Here is a 16,479-nt window from a genome sequence, read left to right as displayed (position 1 = left end):
CTCGTATAAAGTACAACCAGGGCTTCAAAATATCTTTTATCTCTGGAGAAATATTAACTCTTTGCCTCGGTTGTGCTCTTGGTCCTGTGTGTCTTCAATGCAGACTTTTTTTCAGATACAAAACCAGTCATTTCCGAGCCGGATCCCCGTCTGTGCCGGCTAGAGGGGTGCATGGAGGGGAACCCTGGCGGCTTTTAACAGTTCAGATCTTAGATAATAATCCTTTTTTTAAAAAAATTGCAGACGTTTGAACCACAGGCCCTGTCTTGCGTCAGTCGGGCACTCCACTGCCAACTTGCTGCTCAGCTCCTGTCTATTTCCCTGGGCTGATCTGCACGGGTCTACATTTTAAAATCGTTTTTCTTTTGGGGGGCAGCAATTAGGGAGGGGGGGTTGATTTGTTGCCCACGGAATCCGCCTTGGTAATTACTGCAAAGAGAAGGAATGCAGCCATCCTAACTCCTCTATAGATGCTCTTACTGCTGTGTGCTTGGAACAAGGCAGTTTCAGAGCCAGAGAGCTGGTGCTGATGCTGCTTTGCTCGCTTGCAATCACCTCGCCCAAAAGCATCGCCTCGGCTGGGTTTTCCCCCGGATTCCTCCTTTTTTACCCCTTTCGGGGCCACTTTGTGTTGGGGAAAGGATGATTTGGGGAATCAACGGGCTGCAAGTTGCCTAAAATCAGGTTGGAAGTGTGCAGGGAGGCGCCTTTGGCAAGCGCTTCCATGGTGCATCTCCTGGTAACTGGGGTCTCCCCCAAACCGCGGCTGATTCGTGCGCCTCCCTCTCCTCCTCCCTCCCTTCTTTATGGGGTGATCCCAGAAAATTCCTCCCTCCCCACCTCGAAATAAACCCAATCTCCTGGTTAAAGAGGCAATTTAATGAACCGCTTCAGGTTTTTTTTTGTAATTAAATCATTTCGATCCACTAAAAATCCCCTTTTAAAAAAATCCTTGGGGGTGAGGGGAGGAGGGGCTGAGAACTTTTGGGAAGTTTTATTATATTTTTTATTTTTTTACAAAAAAATAATTAAATAAAATCAACAATAAAATGACCCGAATAAACGTGTGATCCGCCCCGTTAGGCAAAAGTCGATTAAAAAGTTAGGTTAGCAGACGCGGGTGAATAACTGAATGTCTTGGTGACCAAGCGGCGTGGGGAAGGGGAGAGGGTGTTTATTTCTTTCCATATATACACACAGGACTGAAGGGTTGGGGCTGGGGGCTGGCTTGAGGAGGGAGGGGGAAGGTAAAGAAGCCAAGAGAGTCTAGATAAGTCCAAGGCTCGGCGATCGCAGCTGCTGCTCCTTCGGCGAATGCGCCCTCCGCGAATGCTTTTTGGGGTAAGGGCTTCCCGGCTAGGTAGTTATATACAGCAAGCCCAGACCGCAAAAAGATTCGCGAAGGACAGTCTCCTGCGGCTTCCTACATCCATCCATCCGACTGCCACCAAAATATCCACACGACCCAAAGGCGATCGGCTGATCATTTCCCAGACACACAAGGATCCCTCCCCACCCCCTCCATCCCGACCAAGTCCCTCTCCAAACCCAAGGCGATGTACCCAACTCAGGAGAGGAAGCAGTGGGGAAGGAGGGGGGGTTCCCCTAGCCCATCCCCATCACACTGGGCCCCTCTTGTCCTCCTCTTTCCCCCTCCCATCAAGGACCTGGGAGCCCAGGCTTCCAGGATCTGGGGGCTTTGTGAGCAAGGTAGAGTTCGGAATGTCCCCCCATCTCTCTGCTCCCGAGCAGAGGGTCTAGCGCTGTGCACAGGCGCTGCGTAAAGAGAAAACTCTCCCCCTGAGCACTAAATAAATAGAGACCAAGCAGACAGCTCATTGGTGCGGACTAAAATCGTCACCCACCAATCAGGAGACGCCTCACATTTCCTTTTTTTCGAAAGGGGGAGTGGAGGAGGGGGGAAGAGAGAAATATTTCCATTTCTAATTATTCAACAAATCCTAGACAAGAGCACGTTCAATAGTGTTGCCATGCAATCCCAGAACAAAAGAGACACAATTAAATTATAATAAATCAAATCAAGAGAGGACCTGGATTATGAATACATCCAAACAGCAATTAATTCCAGGTATATTTAAGAAAATGAGATGCCCAACATCTAATGACAATGAAGGAAGCTAAAGTAATCTAAAACTATCCAGGGCATTTGTCAGCAAATTATGCTGATGCTGCCACCCAGCAATGGCCAATGTATGCCACCAATATAAATTCATCAGTAGATTGAGCACCCAAGATATGACGGGAGGGGGAAGAGGGAGGGAGGAAAGACGAAACTGCCTACTTTCCACTTATCACCAACTATTAATACCATCGTGACTTTCAGGCTTCAACTCAGCCCAAGCAAAGAGATGGGAAACCCACCTTTTCAGTTAATAAAAGTTCCATGGATGTGTCACTGAACTACTCCAGAAATCTTCTGAACAAAGCCTGCTGGAAATTAGTAGCCCCGCTAGTGCCTATCAGCAGCAGAATAAAGGCAAATCAGTGTCCACTTTTTCTCCATGCATCAGCCGGGTTACTACTCAAGTTAAAGAAGAAATCGTACAGAAGATCGAACAGGACTGGCAGAACTAACAATAACTCAATAACTTGGAAGTTAACCTCTTGTCTGCTCGCACACTGAAAATATTGTCACTGATCAATATACACGCTCCAACATGAGGTGCAGAGACACAAAGTTCCTGCCTTATCAGCTGTAATGGCACACGAAACTCACACCAGGAATATCACCAGAATCACAACACACACTCCTAGATACAAACCACCTACGCGCCCCTATATCCTCCCTAAAAAGTATTGCTAGCCACACTAAGCGGACTGCTTTGAACAACACCAGCTTGCTTTAGAAACTCCAATAGAATCAACCGAACACCCGGGCTGACTGCAGAGTTGGGGATTCTGATCACAATATTAAAAAAGTTTTAAACCCCCATCACTTACCGTTGCGGGTGCATCGGTGTCCGGTCCTATGAGCACGTTGGAGGGTGCAGCCATCACCAAATATTTTTAGGAAGCCCAAAGCAAAGCATCCCTTCCTCCAGGTATGTATATAAGTTACTGTACTGTGTGGGAGGGTCACGATCTTGCTAAGTGCAGAAGATTCCCCAAGATTAACCCCTCCACTCCCTTCCCCTTCTGCAACTTGTTGTGTGTGTATATATATCTGTGTATTTGTATACACACACACAGACATTATATATATATATATATATATGTAAATATATAAATACACACACACACACACACACATATATATATATATATATATATATATATATATACAGGCACACACACACAGATGGGAGAGCAAAGAGAAAGCGAGATCCGAGGAGTCCAGCTGCCCCCCTGACGCCGTTTTGATTGGATGGTCTTTTCATGTAGAGGGGACGTCTCAAGTCGAAGTCACGATTTCTGCTCAGTTTGGAACCATCTGTGACTGGAGCCATGACGCAGCCAGAGCACATTACTCACTTTTACAGTCACGACTTGGAAATCCGTGCAGTTTCCAACCAAAATTACACCGCCACCATTGAATTATTTAATAGGATCCAGTTAAGGGTAATCTTATGCATTGTGCCAAGAGATGCAATGATCTAGGAGGGGAGGGGAGGGGAAGGGAGGGAGCGGGAGAAAGGAGGGCAGCATTTCTGGTTGCTAATGACTGTTTTATAGAGCTATATTAAGAGTTACAGTAATTGGCTACACGTGTTGTAAGTGGATTTTTTAAAATGATCAGTTTGTAAATACGACCACGCAGGTTCGGGGAAGGGACGATTTCTACATTAGGGACATTAGTGGGTGGCATTCTACTGTGCTATGAATACATAGGCTTGTGTTTTATTAATTGCAAGAAACGATGCCTTGTTATATATATAAAGTTATTGTCTGAATTTTAGCCAAGATGTGCTTTTGCCAAACAAACAAATAAATATGTCCTATTGTATACTGATGTTCATGTCTGCATCATGTCATTGTCTGCAGGATCCGCAACTGTCGCTGGGCTTGGAGTGGTAGGTGCACCATTTTATAAGCTTGCTTTTTGTCTCGCTGAGCTAGCTAGATGTACTTACTGAGATCTGCTTTCTTTGTTATTGTCTGGCTTTAATACTTCTACTCCTTGCAGATATATAAATAAGTCTGCGGCTAAAAGATCCCCCCGCCCCCCCCAATCAGGTCGGGAATTAATTTTCCCTTCCTTCTCATGTTAAGAATGGGTTGATGCATGTGAGTGTTGTACAGTGTCAATGTGTGTGATTTAATGCAATCTGATTATGTGTTTTTGCTAACTGGAATGCCTATGAACCTGCATGCTCCTAGCCCAGCAAGAATATCCCTGCTTCCCAAAGGGGGTGATTGGTGTTTGCAGCCTTGAAGTAACCCTGCATCTATTCCGTACTCACAACAATCGCCCCACTACTTCGCCTCCAATTCAGTCATTCCACCAATTCGTCTGGTGAGGTTCTGAGTAAGGACGCGAAGGAAAGGCAACACACACACACACACACACACACACACATACACCACCTGTAGAAGGTGTGAGCCCTTAGAGGGGGGAAATGAGGTGGGAGGAGAAGGGGTGAATCCAAATAAGGCAACCTATAGCCTCCTATTTTGCGAAGCACCATCATCAGGTACAGGCTGTTTCAAACACACAGGCGGGAAGGGCAGGCGATTCCGAGCAGAGTCAGCAGCAGAGCTTACGCACGGATGGGGAGACCTGAATGGGAGGGAAGCGCCAGCCACTCTTAGCTTAGACTAAACAGGGCTCTCAGCATACTCCGGGGTCCTTCTGAGAGTACAGCCGAGATTACAACATCTTTTGAAAGCCATTAAACCTATAGACAGCGGCTAGATAGAAAGAACTGAACTCCTCCGGCTCAAGCTAAGCAGCCGGTGCTGCGATTTCAGCACCACAGCTAATGGACAGCTCCCAGACTGTCCGCTCTTCGGTGGTTTCCCCCGGTTGAGCTGCAAGGGATAAGGGGACTGTAGTGTCAGCATATTGCAAGCTCCCTGTAGGTAATCTACAGAGAGTTCCCCTCTCGGTCTACAGAGCGAATTTTGCCATTAGAGTGTGTCTAGCCACCCACTGGAAAAATAAAGAGAGAGAGAGTGGATAGGTACAGAGAGAAAGAAGGACTCAATAGCGCCGACAGAGAGAGGGAGAGAGAGTTGCAGCTCGCTATTGATTCAGAGATTTACCGACAGGGTGATTCCCCTTTCTATAAGAATTCCCTGTCTCTGGGTTCCGTGCATGCACCAAATTCATTATGCAAACGAGTATATCCCCCTCGGTTTAACAGAAACAATAAAATAATAAAACCAACCATGCATAAAATAAATACACTAATCACAGTCACTCTCTGCAGCATGCACAGGAAATATCACTACTTACCCAAACAGGAACTCCTTGGTTGGAGGGGGGGGAGAGACGGGACGAGAGTGGGGGTTGAGGAGAGAAAGATAGGAGAGAGAGAGAGAGAGAGAGAGAGAGAGAGGAAAAATTCAACAATTAATTTCCAGACAGGAGTTGGAAAAAATACTGCGGTGATGTCCAGGTTTTCTTCCACCCGCGTTCTCTTTTTATACAAGTGCAACCCTCTGTCTATTTCTGGAACGCGATCAAAACCCTGATGCTATTTTTAGCAGGTACTGGGGAAAAAAATCCACACACAAAGCCATTTCGCTGGAACGTTACATCCAAAACATGAAATGTACATTAAGTTCCCCTGAATCCCCCCCCTCCAAAATCACCCCCCGCTTCTTTCTGCACCACCATCCACAGTTGCTTTAGGTGCATCATTGCAGAGAATTAAAAAAAAAAAACAGACCGCCTTCCATGCTGTCCTATTATACAAAACCCCAAGCCACAGCTGTATTGTATTGAGCCTGTCTCTCTGTCTCTCTCTGCCTGTTGCCTTGTAAGCATTATTGTGTCTGTCTACTTGCAGGGTATTTATGAAGTGGGCTTTAAAGACAATCAACCAACCACCAAAACACCATGCACCAGTTTAACATTATGCACAAACGTGGGGTTCTGCCAGGGAAGCTTGTTTTGCCGAGAGAGACAGAGCGATGGTTGCATACACTGACTGCACAAAGGGTTTTCTTTAATTCTCTCCACCCTACCCAATGCTTTAAAAAACCACACATTCCTTTGTTTGGAGAATAAGAAGCTTTCTTTCTATATATAGCTATATATGAAATCTGGTGTGTGTGTGTTTGCGTTCTAGTCATTCACTACGAGGGGGGGATTGGGAAAAAATAGAATCATTAGAGCTTGCAGGCTACAAGGAGCCAGCCTGAGACTCCTTTGCAAGGCTGCGTCAGTTATCAGCTATTGACGTCACGTTCAGATTCTCCTCTTCAGAGGCTCTAGTTCATCATAAAAGATGTCTGTGCTTGGAGCTTTGTGCTTACAGAAAGGCACTTCAATTCGAGGGAAAGAGTTAATTAGAAAGCCCCATATTTTGTGTTGTGCAGCTTTCCACACAGTTGCACAAAAATCCTGTGGGGTATGCGTGTATTTATGAGAAAGAGAGAGAAAAAATATGCACTGAGGGTATGGATATATTTTAAACACACACACACAGATTCCCCATGCAGAAACACACAGAGAGCGAGAGAAATCTGCATAGACAGACCATGCAGGGACATCTCCCCACCTCATGTTTGGAAACTGTAGCAAACAGAAATAGGAATAAATGGGAGATTTTTGTATTTCTCAGCCAAATAGCACAGGGGTTGCTGAATATATTTTAGCATCCTCTCTCCTGCACACACTCGCACCCCCCTCCCCAACAGCTTTCTGAACAAAAACATCAACATTCAGCAACATCTAGTCCCCACCACCACCTTACGCTTGTGTTTGGCTACTGTAGCAAAAGACAGATATTGATAAAACTAGGATTAATTCTGTATATTTGTCAGGCAAACGGCCCCGTCTCCAAGAGTGACGCAAATAACAGATTCTATGGCTCTGGCTTTCTATATTCTGCACCCACGCACTCTGCTTGGTCTCCCACGGAATCAGCTACAGAGAGCAATGATCCAGATTATACAGAGAGAGGGGGTGGGGGAGAAGGAGAGAATAACAAATGAAATTGCAATTAAAAATCATAATGCTGCTATACGCAAATGGCTAAATCTGATGTTATACAGTGGCACACCTCCCGCCCCCAAATTAACAATAATAATTTAAAAAAAACATACACCATGCACGAAGCAGCAACCAAACAAAAGGGATTGTCTTGTTGACAAATGCAGAGTTTATTTGGCAAAGAAAAGTCCTTCACACGCCACCCTTCCCATCTCCAAACCAGAAAATATCTCTCCCCCCCCCACTATATTACAAGCATTAGGAAGGAAGAGAAATTAATATATTTGGCTGCCAGGTAGATGGGGGGTAGGAAGCCAACCAAAAGCCACTGTATGTTCTCAAGTAAGGTAATCAGGACCTTTAAAAATGAGTTGGCTTGCTCTTTTCGGAGACAAAAGGACACAGCTACTTCTTAAAATATCTACAAAAGGCGAGCGCAATGGATCGATGCTATTTTTAAACAGATCTCTTGTTGTTGGAAGATAGCACAAGGCATGTAGCTAAAAATTAAAATCGTGGCTCGTAGACTCAAACAAACACACCCCCTAGGAAAAGAAAAGGTTTATTGATGGGGTGGAAATTTAGTCTCTCTCAAGAGAGACTCCCCCCTCCCAATCACCACCAACCAACCCACTTCACACTTTGACTGAATGAAAAACAAAATGCAGGGACAATCAAGAAGCCAGTAAGTTATTTACTGTCTATCTCTATATGCACATTCTTTATTTATTAACTCAGTTAATTATCATCAACTTCTTTCGCCATGAATTTCCTAATGTCAATACACTGCAGTCAATGAAGTAACGCTGTTTCTCTCTCTCTCTCTCTGTAGCCAGACAATAGCATGGCAAACTACTGGCTAGTGATACAGCAACACCGGGGGAAATCACACCGCTATTACAGATCACATCATGGGCGTCGCCAGGCGCAGGGAGAGGTTTGGCTTTTTAAAATAGCCGACAAGCTCTCTTTATTAGGCAGCAGCCAGAAAGCACGATCAGAGGCGTTGCCATTAGCACATCCCCGCACGCCCCAACCCAGGACTTGTCTCTGTAGGCTAGAGGGAACTGGTACATTACAACCCTCGCAGAGAACTCCAGCCCTGGACATTCTTTTTAGCAAGTGCGCATGGAGGGATGGCCTCTGCTGCAGGGCGGAGTCCTGCAGGCAGGAGGACACTGGCACTTGTCCTGAAGAGAGCTCGTGTCACATAAGGGCCTCAGGTGCGGACAGGCAGGCAGCCGTAAAACAGGCCATCTTGGAGGAGTTTCAAGGAAGAGCAGCGCGGATGAATGGGAATGGTAGGCTGAGCATGTGTTTAAGAAGGCACACGCATCCACCCACGCTTTATCTGGCTCCCGGATCTAAAAGAGCAGTTTGCCAGTGCCTTACACGAATGGGGTGCTGACTACATGCGCCCCAATCTCCCTCCCCACTTTGTATGCTTGAAGTTCCCCTCCTACTCTGTGGGGAGGAGGAGAATACAATGGAAGGGCTCATTGTCGTGAGCTTGTTTCGCTTGGTATGAGAAGATACAGGCGCAGCTGTGTAGCTAGGATTAACCTGGTGATAAACCATAGAGTATGACTAGGGAACCATTGCAAACCCTCCGTGACAGCAGAGGGGTCTCCTCTTTCAGTCCCTACCTCTTCCCCGTCTTCTGACTGATTTTTTAAAAACTCAGCTATTGCATTCCAAGAACTAACTTGTTCCTCTTCCACAGGATTTGAAACATCTTCTGAATAAACCAGGAGGGCGCTGCCTTTTCCAACAAGAACCAAACCTCTCCCACAAGAACAATCCCTGTTCGCAGGAGTGTGTAATTTCCACCTCAGCAGGATAGCTCTCTACCTTCTCTGCTTGCTCCTAGACACCCAACTCAAGGCTGGGCTAAAGCAAAGTACAATGCCCTGGGAATCACTTGTTTCAAACAAATAAAACAAGGACAGCAATGGAACTGATCCAAAGAAAAGGAAAGGAAAGGAAAGAACTTTTGTCAGGTGATGCTGTACCTTGCAAACAACAGTTCCCACTTCTTCTGATAAATGCTAAATGGAGAATTTATCTTCCATCTTCATATTTTATCCTTAACAGCAATCTCTGGTTTCCTTAGAATTAAGCCTCCCTAACAGCTAGGGCATAATTAAATCAATGGATTCTGTATTCTTCTCTCGAACTGGAAGGGAAATTTCACTGTTACCAGAAGAAACAGTGAGTATAGATACATGGCACTCCACACAGAACAGGAAAACTATCCAAGGTGCTGAACTATGGCATGATGTTCTTCGGTGTGCACTACCTGCAAAGCAGACCATTCTGACTCTTGGAACCTTCCAGGGTTCTCAGCACTCCAACGACAGTGGCATTGGTACAACAAACATGTTATCAGTATGTAAAGTTTATGTTCAAAAGACACCTTTGGCCTGCTAAACACAAACTAATTCAGTTACCCTGGGCAGGGGGCAGACTAGCAAATGCAGGCTGCCCTTGAGACATTCATGAGTAGGGGCACTCTTTTTGAAAGGGATGGGGAAATCCCATCTTTCCTTTTGATCCTTCAACCTCAAGGGCACATCATGAAATAAAGATCCTTCTGGCTGGGTAGTAGTCTTCAGCTGAGCCGGTCTTAGCAAGACCAGAATCAGTCAGAGGAAGCACTGCAGAATAATGGGAAAAGTGCCCTCATGTTCTCCTTGATAGTTTGAGTGCTACTTCCTCAATGCCCCCAGTCCTGCCAGGGATCACATCCCAGTCATGAATATAATTTACAGCATTCTCTTAAACCATGGTGACACCCAACCATACCTTGATTTCATTCTCCAATTGACAATAGCAGATTGACTTTTAATACTTTAAAAACAGAAGGGGAGTATGGGGTGCCCAGAAGTAAAGAGTGTAGCACCATGACAATAAGGTCTAGGACTTTCTTTACCTGGGGTCAGATTTTCCAGAGCAGAGCATGCAGTGGCCCCCATTAAGAACTGAGCTGTTTCTATGTAATTAAATCACTGCTGCACATTTCTTTAAAAAGAAGAACAATAAAACAAAACAGTAGTTACTTCTGATGAGACAATATAGGAATCAGAAAATCCAGAGGATAGAGCAATAGAATTTACATTTAATTGGATAAATTAGGGGTACACATGATGTAGTGGTCTAGGAGCTGTTCAGGGTGGCAAAGTGTAAGCTAGTGAAAGGCTCTAATGGAGAAATGATGTTAATTGGTGGTCAGCGCAGGGGACTGGGAGTCTTGATTCCTGGGTTCAAGTCCTAGATTTGCTGCAGGACTAAGGCTGGTCTGAAATTTTTCATCTAAATTATATATATTATGTTTTTCCATGAACATTTTCAAGGTTCCCCTAGCTCTGTGTGTCATCCTGAGCAAGACACTTTTCCTCTCCGTTCCCATTTATCCAACTTTAAAATGGGTCCGATACTTACCTACCTCACCAGGCTGTTCAGTAGGGATTTTAAAACATTGAGACTGTGTATTAAAAAGACATTATATAAAGGACAAAGCAGTATTATAAATAATCAGAAAGACTATAATTTAAGAAGAAGCATAAAAGGTACAAATGCGCATTCCCTTTGACAATGGTATGAGGGCTGTGTGTTACATTAACACTCACATGCAAGAAGGACAAAAGCTGCTAGTGATTAATAGATGTGGCTTCAATTTATAGAGAATCTGAACATACAGGCCGTCAAACCAACAAAATGGGCCACGTGGTGTATTACTGTCATCTCATATGCATTACGTTAATAGCTGTACTTTACATGTGATCTATAACCAACTTGAACCTCAGCAGACTGAAACACCTGGTGTAGTTGCACGGTTTTCTTTACTTGGATTTTTTATGTATATTTGTCCTGTTTATATTAAAAAGTAATTTAAAAGGAGGTAACACTGGAACAGGATCTTGCTCACTGGATGCAAAGTCAGGCCCTAGAAAAAGTAACTGGGAGTACTAGGATTAAAAGATGAAAACCATCAGCATAATTAGATCAAGAAAAAAGAAAGCACAAAAGTTTAAATATGTGAGCATAGTATATATATATATATATATATATAAAAACATCACACGACTCCTTGATGTGAAATTCACACTGATAAGAAGAAAAATTAGATTAGGCACAGTATTATATTTCAGACACCTGGGATACCATTGCTGGGTGAATCCATCGTTGAATTGGATTGGGCTTTCTGTTAAAATTTGACTTTCACTAAATAATGACCTGGAACTTTTCATGAACAAAACCCATTACCTTTAGCATAGTGTGTACTCATCCTTGGTAACCATCTTACAGGATGGATGAATCAATGAGAAGAAAAATGTACAACAGTAATTTGGGGAACTTTGTGCAGCCTCTTATGGTAGAAAAAGGAGAGGAGGCGGCAATGAAGAGATGCCAAAAAGCTGCATGAGGCTTTAACTAATTCAAAACCAAAGTACCACAGGCAGTGCTAGAGGACAGGGGTAGGGAGATGAGTGACATTTAAGCAACACAGGCAGAATTTCTTTACTGAGATGGTAGTTAGAACATGCAGCCAAATAACTCAATCAGCAGCAGAAATCAAATTATCTCAAGGAGGAAGATGGTTGGATATCCTGTGAAAAGCAATAAGATGTAGAGTGCATTAAGCAGTAAGTTAGACATGATGAGGTGAAGGGTGTGCTGAGGTACCTAGGGTTACAATGACCAGATTTGTTCAATCAGCTCTTCTCCTCTTGGCCTTTGATGTTCACTGTTCCTGTATAATTGTAGTATCCTAATTTCCAATGAAATTTAATTTGGTCATCAAAAATTACAAGACATCAGAACAGCAGAGTTTCTACTGAACCAGAGAAGTTGGGATGCATTTGAATCAGGGTTACTTTATCAGTCATTTTCTACTTACCTGCAGAAGGGATGCCCAGTTCCTAGGTTACACAAGTCAATGTTTCTGGCATTACCGCCCACCCAGAATTCATACTTCAAGAAATGTGGATTCACTGGTATGGAAAAATAATATCAGAAGTAGTGGATTCCAGCAGTACAAATGAGAATTGGAGGATCATTGGACCAGAAGATACAGACCATGAGTGACTTTTTTCTCTGTTGCCAATAGTTAATATCTATTTGTTAAGGACTGACAGCATGGTCAGCCCTTTACATGACATAAAGATCAGGCAGTCTCTGCCTCACCATTTACAGGCTAACCCAATGGGTCATAGATTATGGTCTGTGAACCACCAGTGTCTACAGAATATTTACTGGACTCCTACAGAGGCTAACTTGTCACATAGTACTGGCTCTCATTTTTTCCAAGGTGCTAAATCATATTAAAAAGAAGCTAAAAACAAAATACTTTCCCACCTATTCCTTTTCCACATAAACAAAGGCTGAATTTAATATAGTAATATTATTTCATCATGAATGGAAAGGAGGTAGTGCGTGTGACTGGAAATGGGAGTAGAAGTGTCCACAAGATTCTCTCTGCATTAAGATGTAGCCTGATCTGCTCTATGAAAAGCTTTAAGAGCTCCTAGACTAACAGACAAGACAGACAAGACAAGACAAGAACTACCGGGAGAGACACAGGAAGGAGCAGCCACACTTAACAGTCTGAAGAGCATGTTTCCTTATGAAATTCTTCAGAAACACCATTGTATTGTCGTTGTTTTGTGTACCATGATCACACCACCAATGAGTGAACAGCCAAATGGGATAATAATGGAGTCAATATTTTTCTTCAAATTCCACCGTGCTAACGTTGACCAGTAGTTATAACAAGGATTGGCACTCAAGACTCCAAGGTTCCGGTCAGGTCACTTGTCCTCACTATGTCTAAATTTACATATAGTTAGAGGAATGTACTTATAGTTGTCTACCTCACTGGATGACCATGGGTAGGGGGGAAAAGGGGCTTTGTCATGAGGTTTACTGAATATTAGTAAATGCTTGGAGAACCTGGGGGATGGGTGATATTAGAAGTGCAGACTATCATCATTGTGCTATAAACTTTGGCTGCAGAGCCAGCTGAGGAACCACAAGAGTTTTATACACTTTTTGGTAAGTTCCAGACAATTATAGATAGTTTTTATGTTACCTTTGCAAGAATTGCAACTATTATAGGAATATATGAACAGAAATTTAAAAACTGATTTATATTTCATTTCATATTGAATTATTTCCCAGGTAGTTCAACTTTTGTATTTAAAAACAGTCTGGAATTTTTGCTTAATCATGAACTTAGCATAAAAATCCTACTTGCCAGATATCAATCTTCTTTATTATGGTACCACCCACTTTCTTCTAACACTAGCAACATGCTAAACATTGCGTGCCAAATTTTTAAACACATTTATCTTAAAAGGGCAGTCCAACCCCTTAGATGGACATTCCATTCAGGTGTCAATGTCTGAAAACTGGGCTCCAGGTGTTAAAACAAGTTTATAATTGTTTTTTTCAGCCCACAAGATGGAAGATCTTTGGTAACTATGAGTTAAGCATTGACAGCATGCTAAATGTTGCAAAAAATAAAGAGGAAGATACAGTCCCTGCCCCAAGAAGCTTACTATCTAAATGGAGAGACAAAACAAAGAGAAACTTGCACTGATGAGTAGAGGAAAGTTAACTCAGCCATACTATGATTTTTTGCATTAGACAGATGCGTAACAATCTTTTTGGCTTAGGCACGCAATCAGTAGTAGGCTTTGCAGAAGAGGTGTGTTTCCAGGAGAGATCTGAGTCAATGGAGGGTAGTAGGTGTAAGGGGTATCTGGGAAGGAGAAACAAAGATAAGAGTAGAAGAAAGATACAAAGCAAGTGGCTAGGAAGAAGGGCTTGGTCAGAGTGAAAGATACAAATGGAGAGACCAAGACAGGAGAAGAGCTGTTCAGAGCCTTAAAGGTGGGGATGAGAAGTCTAATCTCATTGTGAAAGGTGATGGGAAACCAGTGATTGGATCTGAAAGGAGAAGGAACACAACATGGTAAGAAGAACTTTGCATCTTGTGTATATTTGAAAGAACATATTTCAATTATAATATGAGGCAACCATCTTGCTAAGTGACCTTGTTTGGGATCCTGGCAGCATGAGAGACCAATGCCAGACACTATTAAAACAGGGTCTTCATCCTGATTTAAAACGGATTATTAAACAAAAGAAAAGAGCGACATGAGTTCACATGGTAATGTGGAGCCAGGAAAATGTCAATGCACCTTGAGGTGGCTTTCAGAGATGTACATCCTGAGCAGGGAGGGGACAGTCTCTTTGCTAGACAGTTCTCGTATTTGTGTTGTCTTCTGGGTTCTGCCCTTGACTGACTGCAAATCTGGGCAATTCACTCATATATTTTGTACTTCCATTTGCCCCTCTGCAAAATGTGTGTACTACTACTAACACATCACGCAGGGGTGTTCTGAGGCCTACATGATTGATGGTTGTAAGTCAATATGAGAGGTGCTATGCAAAGAGCAAAATATTATTTGGCCAATGCGTCTTTCCAGCAATAATACTCTGTAGGTAGTTTTCTCAGCCGATGAGCTCCTCACGGAATTCCATCACAAGCAATGTTGTCCTCTGCATCAACCTATTAAACCTGTTCCCCTTTACAACACACTGATTTGTAGATGAGTAGAAGAGTAAGTTTTACTTTTGACTCTCAGAGAAGACTCCAAGAGCCAATGGGACAGAGAATGGAATTTGGGTGGCTGCCTAGATACAGAGCTTGTCTCAACAACAGTGTACAAGCTCAGGAGCTCTTTTACCATGGAGACTGTGCCTAGATCTCTAGTGGTGGCAGACAATTGTTCTTAAGTGGATAAACATAGATGCAATGGAAAGACTGGAACAAATGCTACCTTATGCTAGTCACAATTTATTTTAACAGTCAATGTACCATGCAGCTGGCACTTTGCAAATATATTGCAAGATGGTGAATGTTACCACCCTTAGAAAGTTCTTCACTTTAGAATTAGCTCATGTGACATCCTTGAGATAAGCGCTATTGTAGGGCACAACTGGACATCAGCAAATCAGTGCAGCAGGAGAACATGCAAAGCATGAGGAACTATAATGCAAGGCTTCAGCATAAGCATATGAATTGAGATAGTGACCCACAGTTAACATGCCACATGCTTGCTTTAAGAAACCCTGGGAAAAATCATCAAATGGTGTAAATGTGTGTATTGTTGATATAAATGGGTAATGTTTAGTTATTTCAATACCCAGAATGCTTCCATGCCCTTATAAATGTCAGTGCTTCACATGGCATCCACAATGCGGAAAGAGGGCAGAGGATCTAAAGTCAGACTGGACTGTGTGCACATGATTGTGCAACTGTAGCTGGAGCATGTGGGCATGCAAACATGACTGTGTGAAGGAATCTGGACATGGTCACCCAGCAGTAAAGACTACAGCCTGTGCAATCAAAGGCTCTAAGAAGAGGGCAGATGAAAGGAGCTGGAGAAGTGCATCAGAAAGCACCACTCTGCCACAGATGGCAGATCAGGAGAACTGGAAATGCATATACATTTTGCCTAATTAGAAAGACAATTTGCAGCTTCTGAATTGGTCTAAACATGGTAGCAATGAATATCTGTAGTTACATTCAGAGCATTCAAATAGCAAAACCACCAAGCAGTAAGAGACTAAGATGTCTCCTCTGGACGAGGATTGATTCTTCAGGACAGAAGACAGTAGCAGATCAGAGAACTGGAAATGCAAATGCATTTTGCCTAAGAAAGAAAGAAGATTACAATTCATTTTTTTTTTGATCAAGAAGAGACAGAGGTCACAGAACCAGAAATCAGAGGCACTACTCCCAGTACAATGGCATCAAGCCTGACCAAGAACCCTATACTGGTCGCGTTATCAGCCAATGACAGGTCCTCGCTGTTGCAACAGCATGGGGAGAGGGAAGCAGAGAAGAAAGGCTTGTCCCATACCAGTCTTCACCAAGAAGAGTGAGAATCTGGCTGAAATGTGCATCAAGATGGACAGTCGCTTTATTCTGCAGTAGGGTATCCACACTGCTGATGTGAGGGAGATAGATAGGAGTGGACTTAAGTCAAGGCTAAACATATTCAAAATCTGTATAATTTTTTTTCTGTGGGGGTCCAGGGAGAAAGGATCAGATGATACAGGGCTATAAGAGTCATAGATGAGGGCTGCACAGCACCACACCAGACATGTTCAGCATTTTCTAATTCCTAATGTCAGTATGTTGCTGCTGGAAGCCCAGTATTCCAGTTTTGTAGTTAAACAAAACAGCACAATCCTGGGTGAATCTGGAACCCATGAGAATGAGAACTGAAAGCACTGACTAAAGTCAGGTGCAGTGCAACCTCCCCACCCTTCTGATGCGCCTCATT

This window comes from Gopherus flavomarginatus, chromosome 5 (assembly GCF_025201925.1).
Source record: "Gopherus flavomarginatus isolate rGopFla2 chromosome 5, rGopFla2.mat.asm, whole genome shotgun sequence".
Taxonomy (NCBI): domain Eukaryota; kingdom Metazoa; phylum Chordata; order Testudines; family Testudinidae; genus Gopherus; species Gopherus flavomarginatus.
This window is presented reverse-complemented; position numbering follows the sequence as displayed.